Source organism: Corvus moneduloides, chromosome 6 (genome assembly GCF_009650955.1).
Source record: "Corvus moneduloides isolate bCorMon1 chromosome 6, bCorMon1.pri, whole genome shotgun sequence".
Taxonomy (NCBI): domain Eukaryota; kingdom Metazoa; phylum Chordata; class Aves; order Passeriformes; family Corvidae; genus Corvus; species Corvus moneduloides.
In genome coordinates, this window is record NC_045481.1 from 11,396,191 (window position 1) to 11,418,509 (window position 22,319).

The 22,319-nt window shown below is 38.4% G+C and overlaps 2 long non-coding RNA genes across 2 annotated transcripts in view; one reads left to right on the plus strand and one right to left on the minus strand.

Annotated features, from left to right (window-relative positions):
* LOC116445149 overlaps positions 1–22,319 on the plus strand; it is a 274,986-nt gene that overhangs the window by 224,988 nt on the left and 27,679 nt on the right. The window contains exon 12 of the long non-coding RNA XR_004240674.1: positions 15,912–15,936. This is a non-coding gene — a long non-coding RNA (uncharacterized LOC116445149). The remainder of the gene's footprint in view (positions 1–15,911; positions 15,937–22,319) is intronic.
* LOC116445150 lies at positions 1,178–21,091 on the minus strand. Its single transcript, XR_004240675.1, has 3 exons — positions 20,571–21,091; positions 3,181–3,441; positions 1,178–1,607 (listed from the first exon to the last, which is right to left on the minus strand). It is a non-coding gene; the product is annotated as an uncharacterized LOC116445150 (long non-coding RNA).

Sequence of the window (22,319 nt, forward strand, 5' to 3'; positions counted from 1 at the left end):
AGGGAAACCCTGTGCCTCCCCCCAGGGCCCCTCTCCCAGGACCACATGGCGGGGGGGGAGACCCTAACATGTTTATATGCAATTTTTTTGTGAATTAGATCTTTGAACATAGCTGAGTTTTGCAGTAATCTGTACAGACGGATATTTACTTAGAATGTACCAAATACACTATAACTGCTGAGTGTGCTCTAAGTGCATTTCTGTCACAGATTAAGCACTTCATAAGAGAGAAGTAACAATATGTTAACTGATATAAACCAGTGTGATTTAACAAAGTTTGATTGTAAATAGGACAGTAGTTTAACAAGATTTGGTGGTAAGGTACAGTTGATAGGGTCAGACAAAACTATCACAGGCACCCTCCCGCTGAGTTTTGAAGTTCAGAAAGGATCCCCTTGCTTTCTAAACCCCTTCTCAGAAGGGAGTTTAGGTGCAGCTGAATCCAGCTTAGTCCCAGACTTGGTCAACAGTTTATGTCTAAAGGATTATATGTGCGCATTCAACCCTTTATATCACCTAGCTGAGATTTCGAAGTTTCAACATGCTTCTTCCCAAGTCACTTACTGAGTTATCAGATGCAGTAAGAGTTCTCTTTGAGAAGTTACTTGAGAAGTAACCTTATGTCTACTCCAGGTGAGATCCTGGCATGCAGCCCACTTCTGTGCAGTAGACCTCAACGGGTCCCACAATTTAAGAAGTAAGGTAATTGACTCATAGCTGGATCTGTATGTCAACTGCAAATGTTTCTTCCAAAGTTGGCTTGACTCAGACCTTGATTAGGCGGATGCGTTGCTCTAAACTTTGGCTATTGTATTGCTATCTGTCTCCCCAAAAACCAGCGTGAGTTGGAGTGAGCTCTCATGACCAGACACACCATTACAACCAGTACTGGTGGTTACCACCTGAGCAGATTATGGGATATAATATAGGATATATACAGATATATATGGGAATGGGAAGAAGAAGCACACCATTACAATATCCTTTGCAAACCTTGAAGGCCACATCTCAGTGCCTTATTATTGTCTGAGCTGAGTGAGAAACTTGACTACCATGTGGATTCAATGCCTTCCCAGCCTGCACAGTGTGAGTGTCACCTTGTCCCATCCTGAAGGAATCCCATTATGTCAAAGAGTGGGATGGGAGACTTGGATGTGTAAAGAATAAAGGCGTAGGGTCTGTTTGTCAGACCTTCTTTATTTGAGACATAAAAGTACTCTCTGATGGGGGACAGAGACCGTTAGTCATAATATGCAATTTTATTGAAACCACTCAAAGGGCATCGGACAAATGAAATAAAGAAGCAAATACAACAATTAGCAACAGATTTACAGAAGTTACGTAAATGCACATAAATGCCACAAGAAACAAAATCTTCAATAAGCACGGAAAACTTTAAAGTGTTGGAAACATTTTCCTGGAAAGATGACAAACGGATGTTTCAGGCCTGGGTGTTGGTGGGCATGCCACACTTTTGTAGATCACGTGATTTAGCAGGGATTTTCTCATGGTCCTACATTTGTCCTACTTGGCAACACAGTGCTTACTCTCCACTTTGTCACCAACTGCACCTGTCAGGGCATCTTGGAAGTAGGTCTTTGAAGAATCTGGAATATTGATGAGAAGTGTATTGGGAGGAGGTAGATGTTTTGGACTGGTAGATGCTCACTTTGTCCCACAATGTTCCCTTGACACATGGCCCAGTCCTGCTATACCTAGATGTCTAACTTCCCTTAGAAACTGAAAAGGGACTTTGACTACACTTCCCATTCTACTTCTTCATGTTTTCCTGCATTTCAGGTGGAATCCCACTTTCCTAAGGTTTACACACTAGTCTATCAAAATTTTGTTTCATTTTTGGTTTCCTTCTGCCAGCAATCCGTCATATAAACAAAGTAAAATAGTAGTGCCACTAATTATAGTAATAGCAATGCCAGTGCCTTTAAAGTAGCAATAATAGTTATCATTGGTCATTTGTTAGCTTTATGTTAACCCAAAGACAGCAGGAAGACCACCTTTGGACAGAAAAGGTGATTGTAAAGATCTGCAAAGTTGGAAAATGAGACATAAGGCCATTATAAAAATCTAGTCCAGCATCTTTTCATCTAAGGTGGATATACTGCTCATTAACAGAATCCCTCCAGTTTATCAGTGATCAGAACCCACAATAAAATACAGGAGCAGATTAGGAATAGCATTTTATCTCCTTCCTTGCAAATTTTTAAGAACAAGTTAGATAAATATCTCTGAGAAACCAATGAAGTATAACGCATCCTGCTCTAGTACTGCAGAAATGATCTCAATGGTCTTGGGACAGAGTGTCCACATTTAACATTAGTATGAAATCTAACATCTAACACGACAAAGCTACAAGATTCAAAACATTTGGAATAATCACCTACGTTGGAAATTCTAAACTTTTGGTGTTTTCTATCACTAATTCTTGGTTTTCTATGGTTCCAGGACCTCCCAGTTTCTTGCCATGAATTAAAGGAACCTCTCTAAGTCAAAATTGCTCAACTACGAATCATTCTAATGAGATTGTTCACTAATACAATCTCCACACATTTTTGATCATTTCTCCTTAGCATTCCTTCTTTCATGTACTCATCTTGTCTACAAGTATGGCACTGTCACTCCTCAGTTTTTTACAATTCTCTGCTTTCTGTAACTTTCCTTATAAAGAAGTCTTCCTATTTAACAGGTCTATGCAACTTTTTAGAGTTGTCCTGTTTCAGTTGTGCTTACCAAGGATAAAAGAAAATCGAATTGATCTAACATTTGAGTTTACTCTGTTCATTAAAAAAAACTTGCATGTTTGAAAACAATGTCAAAGATGGGGAATTGAGTAACCATTTCAAACAATGCAGTATGGATGAGGGCTGTTTGCCAGCCCCACTTCTATTAACTGTCCCCATGGACCTTAATGGGAAGTGAATTATATACACTACTCCATTGTGGCAAATAAAGTAAAATTTCACATCAGAAACAAACAGAAAAGGCTTCAGGAAGAACATACAGATGTCTGAGAGAGATATTTTATAATCATGTCTTCCCTAGCAGGTCTAGTCCAGTCCAGCACAAGGAGGCTTTTCAATTGCCCATTATCTCCCTAGCTGAAACTGATGCTTCAAAAACAGACCTACTCATGTTCTATTAAGTACATTTTTCCCTACTTACCTGAATTCTCAGAGTCAGGCATTACTGTCAGGCAGTAAGGAAATAAAATTTTGATAGCTGTCTTTTCCCCTTTCTACCAGCAGTGCTGAGCAAAAAGCTCCATCTTTTTTTTGCAGGAAAGCATCAGCTTCCTCTGTGGTTTGAGTCACAAACAGTTCCGACCCATATGCCATAGCTCTGGTCCAAAAGCTGTAAACTTTTGCTGCTGGGATGCTGTTGCTCTTTGGAAAGTTGTGTAACTGTTGTCTTCCAAAATTGTACCTGGAAATAAAAGCTATATTTACTGAGAACCTTTCACAGGCACCATAGCCTGTCTGAGGAATCCTAGCATAATACAAAAGGATAATCTTTTCAGTGTTTTTGATGGAATGTAGTGGAACAAGATGAAAATTCATGACAATGTTGCATCACTATTGCCAGTAGCTATTAGCAAATAAGTCTCTGAGTTAATCAAACATAAAGTTAACTTCAGGCTAAGGACAAGGAGGAAAAAAAAAAGAAATTTTCTTTACAATGTTTGTAAAATTTAAATTCAGTGTCAATTTAGTTTTGCAAGTAGCAAAAGCATGGGTTAGAAAATTACAAAGTTTTACAAAGGGATCAAGTTGCCCGTTGCCCTTGTCTGGTTTTGGGGTTTTTCGTAGTGTGAAGCCTAAGTATTTTGTCTACACACATTAATGGAATTTCTCAGAATTTACAGTGTGCAGCAAGGACATTTCTTTCATGACAATGGAATATTAAATTTAACTTCCAGGTCACTCTTAGTTTACTGAAATCTAGGCACTTAGTATGTCATAATTTCACAGATGGGAGAAGAAGTAGTGTCAGATAAGGCTTCAGACTCAGTGATCTGGGGGTCCTAAGTATATCTGAATTGCCCATTACTCATAATTAGCATTTTTGGTTCTTTGGTGTTTTATCTATTTAGCACATATCAGTGAAGACTGTCTGGTCTGATAGATGCTTTTTCTTATTAATATTTTCTAAGTAGAAAATGCAAAACCTGTCCATGGAAGTCAAGTTTCCTGTGTATGGCCGGGTGACCTGCTGTATATGGAGATCTACAGATGAAACTGTTCTCAGTTCATGCCTCTGCTACCACATACATCAGTGGATGTGGAAACAGCAAGATAAACACAATAAAAAGCAAACCCCAAATATAAGCAAGGGTGTAAGCCTTGGCCTTTCACAGTATTGAGCCTTTGGGAAACTGAGAGCAGAAGACATAAAAGTGTCTTCTGACACACTATTCCCCATGTTTTGATCATTACCCTGTTTGGAGGAGACAGTTCTTGACTGTCAGTCTTGTCTACATACCAAAGTGAGACTGGAAGGAGCGTTCAGTGAGATAACCTTTGTTTACACTGAGCCTTACAGACAAAAAGTAACTCAACTAGCAGCAGCACTGAAAGAGTTAGGTTTCGTATACATTTGTCTCTAGTGGATACAAGGGAGAGAGAAAAGAAATCCTGCAAATTTTCTGAGGTCTAATATTTGGTGTGCTGCTATTACCATGCCTTCCTTTTCATCACACCTTTTTCTCAGGAGATATACCAGTCATTTGATATTTCGAACCTCTTCAACCTTCTGGCATATTTGTTTGAGACTGATAAACAGGATAAAAAGTTACCAGGAAGGGTAAGGGCTATAGGGTACCTCTACAATGGCTGTTTCCACAAACACATGAAGGACATGATCTCACAATTATCACACTATTAGGAAATCAGGATAAAAATGCCACACTATTCCACAGAAATGGTAAGCTCTGCCCAGGACACAGCTGTCACTGGGATGAGAAGGGAGCAGAACAAAGAAGACATGGTGGGAAGACAGCATGAAACTTCCCCTGGCCTTGTTTACACCAACACAATGTGCCCTCCAGTTACACCGGCATAACAGATGTTCCCTAAAATAAATGGGTTTCAGGAAAGGGATGGAGATTTTTAATAGGAGCAATGCATTTGGGAGCTAGGCATGACTGTGGGACTGTGTCAGATTCTGTTTCTGGCTCCATGCCTGAGGCAAACCCTGGTACTTCTCACTCAGTTTGTGGCTGTGACACCCATCCAGCTGGTGTGAGAGATCTTCCAGTGCACGACAGAGCAGAACAGCTGATTCTGGTCAAGTGCTGTAGAGATTTTTGTCTCTGGCTCACTGGAACAGGGACATCACATTCCTGCCATACATCTTCTGAGGGTGAACTGTTGCTATGCCTCTGTGACAGGGGAAACAAACCACCATCACTCCTCTGCTCAGTCTACTGATAACCTTGTGTGGCAGCAAGTCAAGAAAAGAGAAACTACAACCAGCAGTAGACTTGCCTTGCCTTTCTCTGAAAGTGAGAAGAAACTGAGCAGGGAGGGACTGCACATTTTTCCTAGGGCACAGATGAGCTTCCTAGAAGGTGCCTGAGTTTGGTACAGAGCAGATTACAAAAGAAACCTGGAGAACATCCTCTCCGAGTGATGGCAGTTTGCACAAAGCTGAATAATATCTCAGAGAAGCAAAGTTTGTTCACAAAGAAAATATCTGCTTTTGCAGGGAAGTCACAGACAACTAAACTCAATGGAAGAGACAGAATTAATCTGCTGCAAGTTAAACCAAAGCCCAGAGCCATTTGAAGTATGAAAGGGTTGAATTGACATCAGGGGCTTATCGAGAAACGAGTAGTTGCTTAATAACAGAGGCAAGAAAAAAAAAACACCAGAAAGAGCCAGGAAATTTTTCTAGGAGTGTCTGCTATTTTTCTCCCCCATCACAGGTAAAATTACCTATTTGTAAATATTTATTTGATGAGTGGCACCTAATTAATTTGATTAAAACCATTCCTAATGTGCACCTGACTGGAAACTCGATCAAAATTATAGCTCTTGTAAAAGTTGAAGAATCTGTTGTGAAGAACAACCCTTGAAATTTGGTGACACTTTTCGAATACTTAGATAGCTATGTAGCTGACACTGAAACCTCCTTTTAGTGTTGAAAAAAAACCCTGGTAATAACTTTGATCAAAAATAAAGGATGAAATAGACTTTTTACTTGAAACCAAACTAAGGTTCACGTGAGCTGTCTTTTTATTTGGGTCCCAAACCCTAGCAGTTTATGGCAATGAAGAAATTTTTGGCTATACACACTTATGCATCTTAGAGGTATAACATATGAGTTGTTGCTCTATTTTCTTCCTGCTCCCTGGCAGGATCTGCCATGCTTCCATAGTATGCTCCAGCAATTCAGGTATCATGACTATCCTTCCAGCCACAAAGGTATTGCTACTCTGCTTGGAAGAAACTATGAACAATGAATGACGTTTTGCTCAGAGTACAAAGATCTACATGACAAAAAGGCAGCCTGTGGTGATGATGAGTTAATAACACTTGATGAAGACAGAAGTAATGGAACCAACATGTAATAATGACCCAAAGCTGCATAGCAAGCCCCACTACATCTGGCTTTTGTCTGCTTGAAGAGAGCACATCCTTGGGCTCCTGATGTACTTTTTATGAAGTTAAATTCTTGGTTTCAGCTTCTAAGATCCTTCATTAGCCATTATGTTCTCATGCCTCTGATTTCCTTCCCCTTTCCACTGTGTTGTTTCAGCACTCATAGCCTCACATCCCTTTAATTACATTCCCTCACGATCACCTTATTGGTGTTATACTTTTTTGAAATTATTTTGTCCTTTCCTTCCTACAGACATATCAACACCAAAACATACTTAAACCATCATGGCAGATGCACACACACACACACTAACATCACAACTTGTCTCTCCATGCTTCTTTTTGCTTTTTTTTCTATATTTTCTTGGTGTCTGATCTTTCTATTGCTCTGCAGATGGATGTCTGGGTTTTAGTAAATATAAAGGGTGCAGAAAGACCACAGCTCTTGCTATAAAAATTTTGGAAATTTATTGGAAAAAAAAAATGGGCTGAGGCCTCAGAGGAACAATGGAGCTACCCTTTCCCTGTACCACTGCAGCACTCCAATCACTGAATATCTAACTACTAAGTGCCCCAGTTAGGAGGCTTCCTTCAGTCCTCCTAAAATCACCAGAGACACAAAAATACCTTTGCAAGCAGTGTTTCAGGACACATCCTGCTTTGAATTCCTCTTAATGAATCCATTTCTTTCCATCTGCTCTATATGTGGGGGACAGGTTGGGGAGTTCAGCCACCTAATGATGATCTATATGTACAATATGAGCTTCAGGTCAGTAGATGGCAATCTTCTTGTCATCCTAAAAATTCTGAGAGCTCATGGAGTTGGTTTGCTTTGAAGCCAGCAGAACTGGCTGGTCAAAAGAAGAAGGCATATTTATCCCACCAGTCACTAAGCTCCTAAGGATATTCTTCTGTTATTCTGTGTTGCAGTTCATCCAGATACAACTGGTGCCACATGTCCCCCAAAATCAGAAATACTCTGGGCACAGGAATATGCTGATTTTGAATGTTGTATAAGGTACAAATTACATAATACAAAATTACTATTAATAATAATAGCAGGAGCAGCATACTGTTCACATTATATCCCAGGATACCAAATACTGTGGTTACAAAAAAAGGAAGATCTGTTTTCTTCTTGCTAAGAACATTTAATTGAAGATGAAGAAAAGAATTGACAGGGTATGAAAAATCTAAGTGCAATAATAATTCTTTGTGATATATTGGATGTCTTTGTGGATGTAAAAAGTGTTGTGTAAACTGAGAATTTGCTATACTATAAGGCAATGGGTCGGAAAGAAACCCATGGAACAGCATTGCTGAAATTCAGAGAAAGTAGTAAAATTTTGAATTCCATGATGCTTTGATCTAAGTTAAACCTTCTTCGATAATTGTGGATCTACATCACCTGAGCCATATGGCAGGATTCAAGAAAGTGGAAGGTAATAAAATAATAATAATGCTTTCATCATGCTTGACTGAAATCTGGAGGTAGACTGAAATCTTTTTAATTGCCTTTTGATATTTAATTTGATTACTTGATCAAAAGATTCTGGGTTGACTCTGATAGTGCCATAACTTGGCTTTAAAAGTTCTTTGTATTGATGAGACTACTAAAAGAAAATATCTTTTCTTTTAGTAGAAAGATAAGAGTGCATATATAAGAAGCTAGCTTTGGTACAGAGGTAGGGATGAAAATTACAGAACCAATTTATGCATGAATTTACAGTGCTTGAGCTTTATTGCTCAGTTGCAGGTGATTTGAAGAAATTTTTTTCATTGCAAAAATTAAGTTGGAAAAATGCTTCTGTCTGGGTTTTTTGTTCATTGTCATCACACCTCTCAGGCCCAGTGAAAGAATTTTGTGTTTACTGAACAGACTCCATTGGACTTTATACAAATGTAAAATCGATGTGGCTGGAAAAGCATGTTCTTTATTAGTGAGCTGAATTCACCTGCAGGAGCCATGGGATTAAAGGATCTATTTACTGTTAAGAAATAGATAAAAGGAGGTAAAAACCCAGAAGTATTTCTGTGAAGCACATCCACCTACAGCTGGTCAGTGTTTTGTGATGGCTGCTTCCTCTTTGGAAAGTTCTGCTTTCAGTTTGGTTTCCCTGGGAACAATATGTAAGAAATAGTCTCTGTTGGGCTGTCTAGAGGCTTGACTTATTCATCAAAATACCCATGTTATTCCCTTGAGACACAAATATATTCATATCCAGAGATAGCTGATATCCACTGGCCTAGCTCATAGAAAGGTTTAATTTTAGCAAAAAACCAGCTGATCATGTTGCTCCACCACTCAGATAATTGTTTTTCTACTTGGTTTGTAATACAAAATTATAACAGAGGGGTCCCAAAATTCTGTTTTCAAGATTAACCACTTCAGGAAGTGGGTGTTTTCCTCCCAAAACCAGACGACTTTTAAAAAAAACCCCAAAAGAACCTGTTTATTTTAGCTTCTTTTGCCAAATGAAAAAAAAATCAACAACCCCAAAAAATCATTGCCGATAGACTAAACTTTTCTGGTCTAGCTTGAATAAATATTTTTGATGTAAAAATAAGCAGAGAAATAATTGCCTGACCTTGAATCTTTGTTAGAATACCTATGGAGAGCGTCACTTGTAAGGACCTAGATAAAACTGTTCCATTAAAAAATACAATCATTTCTGATGCCATTTCTCTTTCAAGCAACCTTATAAGGTGTTATATACTTATATACTTATATATTACCTTTAAAACCATATAAAGTCTGACTATTCAAATTCATGGGGCTGATGTAACACCACTGATTCCCAGCCATGTTTTGCACTGGTGCACAATAGGCTCTAATCAGGTAATGCTACTAGCAAAGTGAGCTCCTGTCTTGTCCAGGAACTTGCCAGAGTTCAAAGTTCTTCAAGCAGCCGTTGGAGATGATGAATGGTGAATGGTGTTCATGCTCACTAAATCTGTTACCAAACTGGAAATTCGCTTGGAACAAGATTGTTAATTTTTGTGTGAAAGGGATGTCTGAACTGAAATGGCAAAATCTAACACTTCTAGATATTGGGCATCCTGGGGCCCCCTAAGCCCCTAGAAGTTCTGAGTGATAAATACTTCTTGCAAGACATTGAAGGAAGATTATTGCAAAACCTATTGAAGTGTAAAGACTATCACTGATTCCAACAGGCATCAGATCAAGCTCAGTGTGAATGAGTATCAGAGAAGGTCTACATACAATTTGCAGGCAGAATACAAGTTTTTCTGCCCAAGACTTGAGCCAGTTGGATGTATGACAGCCTTGAACTGGAAGCCATGTTACTGCATTTACAGTGCTGAGCCCAAGCTAAAGCCCCTGCTGAAAGACAGAAAATATCAATTTGTGCTCAGCAGACAGCTCTGTCCAAGGATGCGTAGCATGAATGCACATATGCTCAAAGCTCAAACAGAATGATTTCATGCTTGCCTGAAAAAGACCACGTAGAAAAATGTCCTGAAAGGGGAAGAGCATCTCAACTCTGACGTGAACACTCACTCACTCTTCTGGACCCAGGGAAACTGAGGAAAACAGACGGGCTCTTTCCTACCAATATTTTTCTAGTTTGTTTCTTAGATGGAAAGAAAAGAGATAGCAAGAGAGTTCTGTAGATGAAAAAAACCCCAATTAATGTAATTAAATTCCAAACCCACAAAATTATCAACTTTCACTGGCATGAGCTCTGCAAGCCCCCAAACAATACTTTAAAGTGTTTAATTTTTTCACATCAATTTTAATTAAGCTCTCATTAGGCTCTTGTGCCCCTAGAATTTGGCGAACAAAAGAAGCTGGCTTGCCCAGCGAGTTTCCCAAGCTTGCACAGCTCTATTCCTAAGGAGATTTATCGCATTTTTTTCCTCCTCTTGAAAGAACCTTACATGAACCAATTCAAATGAAAACCACATGGACTAAAAAAGACTTCATCATGCCAGATACCTTTTTATATCCAAAGCAGTGAACTTGTAGTCAGTTTGTCCTTTCATGTGTTGTTTTTTCTGGCTTTGGGACCTAAGAATGATTTTTTACTACGTGCAGTAGTAAAACAACATATTATGCAATTCTATTTTTCAGGGAGAACACTATGTAATTCATAGTCTTTGCAATGCCACATTTTCTGTTCAACAAATACAAAAAGTGGCTTCTCTTTCCCTTGTGGGCAGACATCTAGAAATTTGTGTTCAACAAATGGTATTCAAACTTATTTATTTGGTGTTTTGGAGTTTTAACTATTTCAAAAGTGACTGCATAATGTAGCAATAAGCAGCTTCCAAAATGTATTTTTATCTCTGTCATTCAAGAACCTGGCACATAAGAGGGTTGATATCTTTTATCCTTTATTCCAGTCAAAAAATTCAGGTGAAGGCACAACATACTATGACTAGCTTGCAGCCCAACAGATCTGATATATGAGGAAACTCTTTCCATAAAATGCATATGATGGATTAGCAGCTGTGTTGAAATAAGTCGTTGGCAATGTACTCACTGGGATGATTTTGAAGATTTTGCCATCTTCCAAGGAAAGCTTTCAGAATTCTCATATTTTCTGAAGCCAATCTCTGAAAGAGTTAGTTAAAAGTACACTTTTAAAATTGATGCTTTTGTTTTTTAACTTGAAACAGTCATAATTGCAGAAGACTAGCACTCTAACCCTTCTATGGATTTATGTGGTGCCTAGCATCTCTTCTGCATGCAACTTGGTAGATGTGTGTTCACATGATGGATACTTAGATATTGATTTTCCCAAACCAAAGCTCACAGCTAAAGAATAATCTTTAATGTGTAACTGGTAAAATTTTCCGAAAGAATTCACTTACCTAGAACTTAGAAATTTGTTAGAACTTTGAAATGTGCTGATAAGGAAGATATGATTAGACTAAAGTATGTCTTCTTCTCCTGCTCAGCAGTGGTGCTAAGACAAAACACAGCTGAACCTCCTCCAAGTCATGAAAATCCATTTGCAATCTTTCCAGAGAAGTTCATGGAAGAATAATCCATTTTTTGCTATACAACAATACTACATCAGGATCAGGAAACCTTTGGGTTCTGGCTTGATGGAGCCTGGGAAGTGTTGCTGTACACATGGCCTTCCATTATAGTCTTCTATACATGTCTAATTTTTGTGTCATGGCCCTTCTGTTTAAAGTGTGGGTGGCTTTGAAAGGGACGATCAAGACCCTAGAAATAGCTGGTGAAAGAAAAAGTCCAGACCTTCTGCAGACTGGTCAGGATTGAGAGGTAATGAGCAGTGATGTTTGAGATGTTCACTGAAGATATGTCCATGCCTTGCCCTGGAAAGAAAAACACTACAGCAGTCCTTCCCTCTGCATCTGGATATCCCAGTTCATCTCAATTGACCTCCAGTTCATCCCAACTGAGAGAGACATCAGTGGCAAAAAAGATAATTAGATTGAAAATAGAGCAGGCTAGATTGTAAAGCATGCAAAAGGGATACCATGAGACACTGTCACCTTCAACCACCAGGTCAGCACTCCAGACATAGCTGACCTTGGCTGCAAGAAGGCAATGTCTGTTGCAGTGGAGGCTTTTCCAGATTGTCTAGGGAGATATGATCTATGATTACCTTATATGTGTTTGTTGGGACCAGACTGTTCCTCCAGTATGGTTCTGGAGATCCTGATGATGTTAAAAACCATGAAAAGGACCAGTCAGTAACAGGTTAATGTGTGAGAAATAGAGTTCACAATTCCTGTAGCTTGCTGGCCATTTCCTCACAGCAGGAAGACTGCTGACGAGGCTATGCCTTTGTCCTGTTTGTGGTCATGCCAGCCTAATGTTTCCTTAGCCCCAAATGCTTTGGAATAATACATTGAATCTACTGGATCTTGTAGCAGTTTGTACCTTCTAAGCAGACATATCACAGCTATCAAGTTGGGCAGGGCTGTGCTCAGGCACAAGTAAGAGGGAGTGCTAAGCACACCACACCATGTGGCACAAAATGAATTTATGGCCTGCCTTGTCTCTGCTTCTTTACTTTAAATAATGATCTTGTGAAAAATTAGAAGATAAAGAGTAAGAGGACATATAAAAAGAGATGGAAAAGATGCTCTTAACTTTGCATTTTCCTCTGGGTGGCCATAGTACCAGAAAGTTTATGATAGAATTGAACAACCTTTCCAGAAGACAAAGGGGTGTTTTGCGGTCCCTCTATTCATGAACTCATTTTCTGCTAGCTCTTTGCACTAATCCTTCCAATTCAGATGGTATTCATAACTTGTCTTGCATGATCTTCCTTTCTGAGGATTCCCTCACATCTGTTCTCCTTGAGGAATATTCCTTTTGGCTTGAGTTTCCAGTTGGAGCTTTTTCGTCTTCCCCATAAGTATCAAGCCCCATAGACATCAGTGACATAAATTCCTGTGGCATTTAGTAATGGGGGAAGTGTACTGACTATATAGTCTAAGTGAAGAGAATGACTTAAGATGTGTCACATTAAATGCTCTAAGAGAAAGCTGGTTTAATAATCTTCTATACTGTGCTTACACAAGGTACGATGGCTCCTGGCATTATATGAGACTTGAATTAATTGCTGTATTTGAAACAATCTGATAAACGCAAATGTGAAAGACATTATTACTCACCCTTCGTACTGCAAGCATCATCTGCTACACTTTAGATCAGAGTGGAAACCAACTGAGTTCGGTTAGCTTTCACTGTTCAAACACACCAGGACAAGCAGACTAGGAATCAACCAAAAAAGGAACAGAGGAATCAGTACCTCTTTACTTCCTCTCAGTGCTGTTACACTTCTTGATATTGAAAGTCCCATATTCTTGTTTTAAATCTGTATAATACATCATCTCCACTGTAACGTACGCCTGTGATTTCAGGAGTACAGGCAAGTTTGGAGGATCTTTTGAAGCAGGTTATTTACTCAGTGATATTTCCTCGGTTTTGTGTTGTAAAGATCTCCATACTCTTTCAGAAGCTTTGGGAAGTTAATCTGACCAAAAAACCAAAATGACTTCTGATTGACCTCTACACCTTCTGTCCACTATTTGTTTTGAACTCTCATAATTCATGACATGTCCTGTATTTTGCCTAGATACGTGGTACAGTTCCTTTTTCCTAAGCTGAGTGCAATTTTTTGGATCAGACTGCTGCTGTGAAGTCTCTATGTTAATTTCGCATTCACCTTCTGGAAATATTTAGCAATATTTAAGTAAAATTTACTCTGAATATTCCTTTTTGCAAGACAGGCTACAAGAATGCTTTGTGGGTGAGCCTGGATGAACACAGACCAAATAATTTAATTTGGCAAAACAGAAAGATTTTCATAGAAAGTTGGTTGCCTGCCTCTGCTTCAATATAATATATGTACTATGTTGCTGTAAGATGCTCAGTAAGCCACTTTACAAGTTTAATGCTACACTCTCAGTTAAATGCTTTTTCTTCCTAGTTTTTGTTCTTTTTTGGAACTTGTTTAACGAAAAAAAATTTTCATCCCTAAGTAATTGAAAGGGATAGTCTGTGTCTTTGTTAACTTTTTGGTTCAGCCTCAGTGGAAAAATAATGCAGATGGGAAAAGAACATTAGAGATACTATATGGCTGAGACAGTTCAGGATTTCTCCCTCCAGAACCTATTTCATATTTGCCAAGGAACTCACTGCCACCTTTCAGTATCTCTTACTATCAATCTGAGAACTGTTCCAAGACATCTCCCAGGCTGAGAATGATAGAGATGCTCTGCTCACTGGCAGCATTAAGAAATTACGTTCTTTGGCAGACACATCATCTTCCAGTATAAATCTGTGGACCAGGATAGACATGATGCCAGAGTAAAGAGGCTTTCCCACCATCTGGGAAAGCCTGTTACTCTGCCATTCTTGGTACAGCTGGATTTTAAGTTGGTCCCTATATCTTTAGGAAGCTGAAAGAAATAGAGACAAGGGCAAAGAAATCATTGCCTAGACTGAAGGGCATTTCTCAGGGTGACTGGACTCAGCAGATCACCTCACCAATGCCCCAATGAACTATGCAGACAGTTTTTATAGCTGTTGTCCAATGGCTGCACCAAGAGAGGGACTGGAGTAATTCCAGACTAGGAATTTTTGAGGGCTGCCATGTAAAGGAGATGGTAAACTTTTTCCACCAACAGATACAGAAAAACTTGCAGATAAAACAGACGGTTTTTATTTGCCCAATATGCCCTGCACAAACTGAATTAATTCTGAGCATCTGACCCCTTAAGGTGGCTAGAGGGAATAATTTCATTGTGCAAATTCCTTGTTAAAGCTTTGTAGTTAAATTTTGTGTGTGAAATAAAAGTACATCTGTGTTTAATTCTACAAGTTTGCCATATATTATAACCTCAGAAGAACTCCTCAAGATCATGCAAATTAAAAGCAAGTATGCAGATGATTTGCATACATGTTTTTCTGGGTTAGGCATTACATCGGAATGCATTGGCAGTGAGTGGCTGTGACTGATGTAACAGAGCATTACATTTAATGTGCTGCATTATACAGTTTTATGCACAGTAATGTAATAATTAGTTTGTCAAGATATCACGCTCAGTTCAAATTTAAATAGTGTTGCTCTCTGCTGGCTAGTCTTGTGAACTACATATTTGTTAATGTGAAAACTGCCCATTAAATTGTTCTCAGAGGCAGAATTTCGGGTGCTGTTCCAACAGCTACTATCCAAGCAGAGTGATTTTGTGAGAATCAAGGAAGTACATGCAACAACAAATAACTTTGATCACATTCACTCTTTTCTCTGGCAGATGTTATTAAAAACAGCCTTAAAGAATTAGCTCTCATTCTACAGAATTTCTGCGAGGGTTCTCATTAACCCATCTTGTATTTTCACATTTGATCATTCTTCATGTTCTTTCTTATTCCCTCTTCCTCCTGGATTTCCCATCTCCTCAATAAATATTGTGAAGAGTGATATTAAAGGATGCTTCTCTTACTCTTACAAAAAAGGTAGCATCCCAAACTGCATTTTTTTTAAGAAACGGAACTAGCACATTAAGCATGCTCTGATTTTACCACTTGGACTGAAAATTTAGGAGGATTTTTTTCTCTGGTTTCTCTACCAAAACCTGACTGAGATCTAGAATACTCATGTGCAGTGCCTAGGTATTCATCATGTTTGCAGGTACAATCCTATATGCTGGGTGAACTGCAAAGCTTAGGAAAATATCAGGTCTTTTAGTAGCAAAGAAGGATTTTGGTTTGCCCTTGGGCATCTAAGTTAACTTTAATCACTGCTGAACTAGTCACTGACATCTTGTTTTTCTTATACACAGGTGAGGAGCCTGGAGAGAAGACAAGGTAAAGAGAGCATGCAAACCATTCTGTAGCACAGAGCAAAGAGTGATTATCTTTTTCTCTGACCCTCTATCATAACCAGTGCACAACAGAACAAGTGGAAAAAATTAAAATTTGTCAAGAAGTGTGCATGTTATTCACACTGATCATAATGTTTAACCTGGTAATCTTGCAAGTTTTGCTGATTCTGCTCTTAGAATTACAAGCTCTGAGAGATATCACCTTTAAGTTATTTTCATCCCATTTAGCTAGGATATGTATCATAACTCACTTAACTGTATGTATCACTTGTTAACTGTATAAAATGAATACCATACAGTTATCCTAGAAAGTTGTTAGATGATTATAGATAAGCAAAATTTTCAGCATAATTACTGAATAATATTTACATGGGATTTTTAAAAAAATGTGAATTATATAATTTACTTCAATTCTACATTTTAAATTCAAATTTTATGATCTATGGCATAAGTCTTTCCCTGGTTTATGTTTTCAAGTACCAAGAACATTACAATCCAGATCTTTCATATCTGATCCTATTTATGACACTAGCAAAAGCTCCTTGCTGTGTTTACTTCATCACAGATGTGCATTGTAGGAATTTGAAGAGATGTTCAGATACCTCTTGGTCTATTTCTCTTTCCAAACAGACAATCCCTGCAAGTCTTCTGATTTTAATTTTGATTATACACACCAGTTGCTGCCATAAAACAAGTTAGTCTTGGCCCTGATGTTATAGGTTGTCAGGAAACATTTTATATAGAGAAACAATGAACAATGAGTATATGATATAACTTGTGGAAAAGTTGTGCTCCTGCAGTTTTCACTCAGACATTATTTCCACTTATTATGGTCTTTGCTGCCAGTGTTTTCAAAAATGGCAAAATCAGAACTCAAGAAGAAAATATGACTGAGGGACAACTTGTACTCATACAAGCCTGAGGGTGTATTTTGGGCTGTAAAAAACTTTAGCAAAATTTCAGTACATAATATTATGTGACAAATCTCAAACCAGGACAGGGAGTGTACCACATAATTTTACTTTAGTACCAATGAAAAGTAATTTAAAGGGAATGTTGGAAGACTAAGGTTGTCCTTAGAAAAGATTGTAGGGGTGTGAGATATCCAGTTTTTTCCCCTTTACAGCAATCAAATAGTAAATAATTGTGATTGATTTTTTTTTTTTTTTTTGGTAAAAAAATAGCTAGCTGCCCTATTCCAATTCAAGAGTGTTCCATTTGACTAAGATAGCCTACGTTGGTCATTTCACCAAGGTTCCTGACTAACACGTCAGAGACACTGGTGTACCATGGCTTTTTCTGCTCACTGGCTACTGCCTAGGGGCAGCAGTGGTTCTCTGCAGTCACCTGCCTTTCAAGCTTTTATACATCTTTATACTTTTTCAAGGCAGCTAGAGACTTTTTTGTTCTTTAAGATCAATCCAATGTAAAAAACGAGAGCACAGAGGAGCAACTGCATCTTTACCACATAGAAAAACCTACATCTCCACTATAAAAAGGCAGGTTTTGTCTTTATCCAGAAAGGATTTTGCTTCTGAAGAGGTCTTGAAATCCTTCTTTTTATAACTAACTAATTTTTATCTGCATTAAAAAAAAACCCCAACCCAAACCTAACAAGAATCACAAACAAACAAACAAACAAACATAATCCCCCACCAAACACATTTAATATAAGGAACACTGCAATTTGACTGTGATATAGTTTCATATAGGCATGTTGAACTGAGTTGATGGAAAGGGAAATGAACAAAAGCATTACTTTCTTAAATAGATCTACATATTACCATGAGAAAACTAGTTAACAGGAAACTAAAAAGGAGCAGCTAGAAGGACAATTTTTTTATAGCTTGCATGGAGAAAGTTTAAAACCACCACATCAGAGGATTGCAGCTAATGAACAGTGCTAATTAAACAGAACCATTCAATGAAAACAGAACCATTCAATGAAAACCCAACCACAAAATAAAAAGGATTCAGCTTCATGAAACAGCCAGATTAAAGAAGAAAGTAGCTCTTAAAAATACATCCTCCCAAATAGGTGGAAGTCATATATAGTTGTGGGAAATAGAAAAGGGCAGGGGAAATAGAAAAGGGCATAAATGCTACCAAAGGAAGAGCAAAGAATACTAAAGATGGGGGAAAAAAAAGTTGTAGAATTTTGGGAACTTGTGAAGAGGCAATCTGCCAGATAATTAATTTTGTTCACAAATATCAAGGTGCAACACGAGCACTTAAACAGGATGAAGGCATAGTAGGAAAGTAATCTGAAATCTTGGCATTATCTTCCATGATAGAGGAACTGTTTTAGAGAATTGCTGAGAGCAGACAAGATATCAATATGCTGCTTTGAATGCTGTGTATTTTGAATAGAATGTGTAGATCTGGACATTCCACACATTAGAACTGGAACTAAAGTAGGTAAAGTAGCTCTAGGAAAGGTATAGAGAAGAACAAGGATAACCAGAAATTTTAAGCAACTTCCACGTAAAGCAACAACAAAGAAAGGACTTTTCAACTTGGAAAGATCTATAAAAATATGAAGAGTGAAGTAATAAATAGGAAAACTGTTGAGCCTTTCCCTCTATATACAAGTGTGCAGACATGGAAGTTTCAAAGCAATAAAAATAAAAGTACCTTTCACAAACTTAAATATTTACATAACACAACTCATTGGCAGATTATGTTGAGGAGACAACAATTCCATGTAGGTTCAAAAACAAGCAAACAAAATTAGCAAAGAAATAAACAGATTCACAGGGCATACACTAATTAAACATGTCAGTCTGAATCAAAACATCAACAGGAAGTCCATGAACTTAAAGAAGTAGGGAAAGTATAGCAGGGGAAATACAAAAACTAGAGTATATTAATAACTGAAACAGTTATTAAAAACACTTTTTATATTTCTTTATCAAATTGTCCATTTCTTTATCATTAACATCAGCAGAACTTAGTATCAACACTGCTGTTCTCCTGTGTATTTGTTGTTCAATACAAACACCAGGAAAAATTTTGGTGGCTATGCAGAGTTTTTGTGGATGTTAACAAGCTTGGAATATTTGATAGTGAATTAGACACTGATGGCTTTCGTGTCCTTCAGCCCTTCCTTTCTCCTTGTCTTCCACAATATTTTGCCAAAAAGAAATTTCTTTCTGAAAGTGAAAAATGATGCTTCATTTAATCCCAGATTTTGACTTGTTTTTTGCTTTCTTCTGTAGTTTTTGATTTAAATGTATGTTTTCTCTTAAATGTCTGTTTCCTACATAATTCAGTTTGTTTCCCAGCTCATTCAGTTTGTTTCCCTGAATAGAAGGCTTGCTTTGGAGTAGCTGAGGTAGCCTGCTACAGTCTCTTCCAGCAGGCACATGGAGCCATCTCCAATAGATTATGGTTAATATTGATAGGTCTATTGCTGCCTCAGCGCTGACCTTGCACAGTGACCTGTTTTCCACTGTTAAGTTACATGTAGCTGGATCAGTTCTGCATCTGAAGAAATATGGTCTTGTGCTCATAAAATAAGAGAGATTATCTTTTAGCTCTTTGGAGTGCTCACTGCCTGACAGACTTTGCCTTGGACTCAGACTACCAAAACTTATATAATCAAAGGGAAGCAGAGAGCCCTCCACCTAGGAGGTGGAATGTGTACCTTCCCATCAACATTAAACCTTTCCCCCTCCTCCTCCTGCCTCCTTATCATTTGCTTTGGCTGGGGTTGTACCCTGAGTTTGAAATGCTTCTTGACAGTCACCATTGCATTTTCTGGCCCAGCCTTGTAAATTCCGGCACTTATGACATTGGGCCATTTTATGCTGACAACCTGATGTAAAATGAGCTCCTCCACATGCAAGCAACCCTCAGGAGAGCAAGTTCCTTCCAACTGGCTTCATATTTTGTTTACTGAAGCAGTTTGATCGTCTCTGAGTTATACTCACATATCTTGTAATTTTTCAGTACTGCTTCTATTACTTTTGGTAATTTCAAAGTTTTGGGCCAGGTTAAATTTTCCTCTGCCAACAATCATCCTTTGAATTCTCTCTTATTAATATCATAAACCAATTTATATTATAGCGTTCCCTCTAGAACATTTCCAAATGAACAACATTCACTTTGCCTTCTTTCTACCACACAGAGCTGCAGTTTCTTCTTGTGTCTCAAATTATTATAAAATTTATCACATTCTACAGAAACACTTAGCTTTTGTGAGTGAGCTTTTAAGATCTTTCGTAACTCTTCTAAATTATTACCACAGAAAATGGGGCTGGAATAAATCTTGTCCTGGAGCATCCTTCTGCCCCAAGACGAGTTCTACCTGACTGAGCTGTTGTTTTTCTGAGACTGTAACAAACTGAGCAGGAGGAAGTTTTATAATGTCATTGATTAAAAGTTTATCTTCAGATCTTGTTTACAAGAATAGGGAGATCCCAGCTTACATAAATTGCTGCCAATCCTTATTTGATTCATTGCTTGTGTTCAATATTCCTGAAAAAAATTGCTATTATGATTATTACATCCCCCACCCACACCGATTTTGAAATGGGATCAAGCAGCTGCAGTCCAGAACCTATTTCCTCCTACAGCTGAGCTGGTGGGCAACAGCTGGGTGCTCCTTTTGCTTACCTGTAGAAACAAGTTTGTTGCTCTGAATCCCGACTGATTCTTGGTGTTTACTGCAGAATCCCAATTCTCGTGCCTTTCAGACACCTGAGCCTGGTGCTTCAGAATGTCTTTCTCTTGGCAACTCTTCTGTCTTGTTTCAGGAAGGTAAAGTTCTCTTTAGTCATAAAGGGGACAGATGCAGCTGGGACAGAAGCTCTGGAGCCCCAGTGGGTCTAACACCTAACTATTTTGCCCAAGTTGGGTGCCTATAACAGTTTCAAAAAACAGCATTAAGGCTCTTAGTACTTCTAGTCTCTGTGCTATTGCAAGCAGACTGTGTATTTGGCTGGATAATTTTTGTATCTCATTTGGCCTTGTCTTTTTCAGCCTCTTAGTTACTCAGAGAGACTTTACCAAGGTTTTTGTATCTGGTCTTACAGATGTAACACAGAGCTCAAGGGAGATGACATATTTTGGATCTGGTTTAGTCTTGGGTTCTCAGGGAAACATTTACTTTTATGATTTTACTTTGTAACTCAATACCATTTTTATATTCAGATCTGAACTCTGCAAATGTTAAGGAGCAAAGCTTTCTGACTTACCCAAGAGGTGCAGCATAATTTTATGAACATTGAAGGTAAAGTTGTGAAAATAATTAAGTGACAAAGTCCATCCTAACCTGGATTCTCTCTGCTGATTAAATCACTAGACAAAGCCCATCTCTTTCACTCTGTAAGTACCTTCCAGCTATCTGAATAAAATTTCTAGCATGTTATGCAGACTGCAGGAGTGAGGAGGGCAGATATACTGCAAAATCGCTGTGGTCTGGATGGATGAGCCTTTGCCTTCTTAACAGTGCTCACAAAGATCTTCTGTACTGTACCACTTTCTACTGCTGCACATAGAGTGTACATGCTAGATTCAGCACGAATTAAATAGAATGTCCAGCTTATGATCTAGCTGCCTTAGAGTTGTCCACCTTATGTGCCACTTGTAGGTCTCATTTTTAATATATGTTATTGTTGAAAAAAACAGTCCATAAAAAAAGTGATGTTGGTTTTGTATGATATCTTCATCAATGATCTGAGGAAGGATATACCCAGGGAAATTTGCATGTTCTCACCTGACATTAAACTTTTTTTTCAGATCGTCAGATCTGAAAAAATAGGATAGGTTCTACCTGCCTGGTAGTGAAGAAGACCAGAAAGATATCACCAAACTGAGAGAATGGGCAGGTAGGAGTTGGTGGTTTTCAACTCATCAGTGTCGAAAACATCGGGTTAGCCATCAAAAGAACAGCAGTCTAGCCCACATTCACATTATGCTGAGCTTTGAACAGGCACATGCAACCCTTGCCCCCTCCGGCTGCTATATCAGCCTTGCTGATCTGAGGGATGGAAGGACAGTCTCCTGGCCCTATATCACTTATGGAGCAGCTCTCAGGGCTTACCCTCACAGTGAGTCTTCTAGTGGAACCCCATCTAGGCTTTCTTCCTGGGATGCAGTAGTACAAGAGATTGAAGTCCAGCCCACACAAAGACTTGGTTTATCTTCTCCTCATATATCCTGCCATGTTCACACTGCGCAGTTTTACCATTATCCTTTATTACTGTAGGAGAATGGACAGGTGTTGCACATACTGGGTTGATTCATTTTCCCTTACAAATATTATTGTAGAGCCCTAAACCCAGTCAAGTGTCCATGCAGTGTACAACATAGCACAAAACTACACCAAAAAAGACTGAATTTTAGACTACTTACAGAATTATA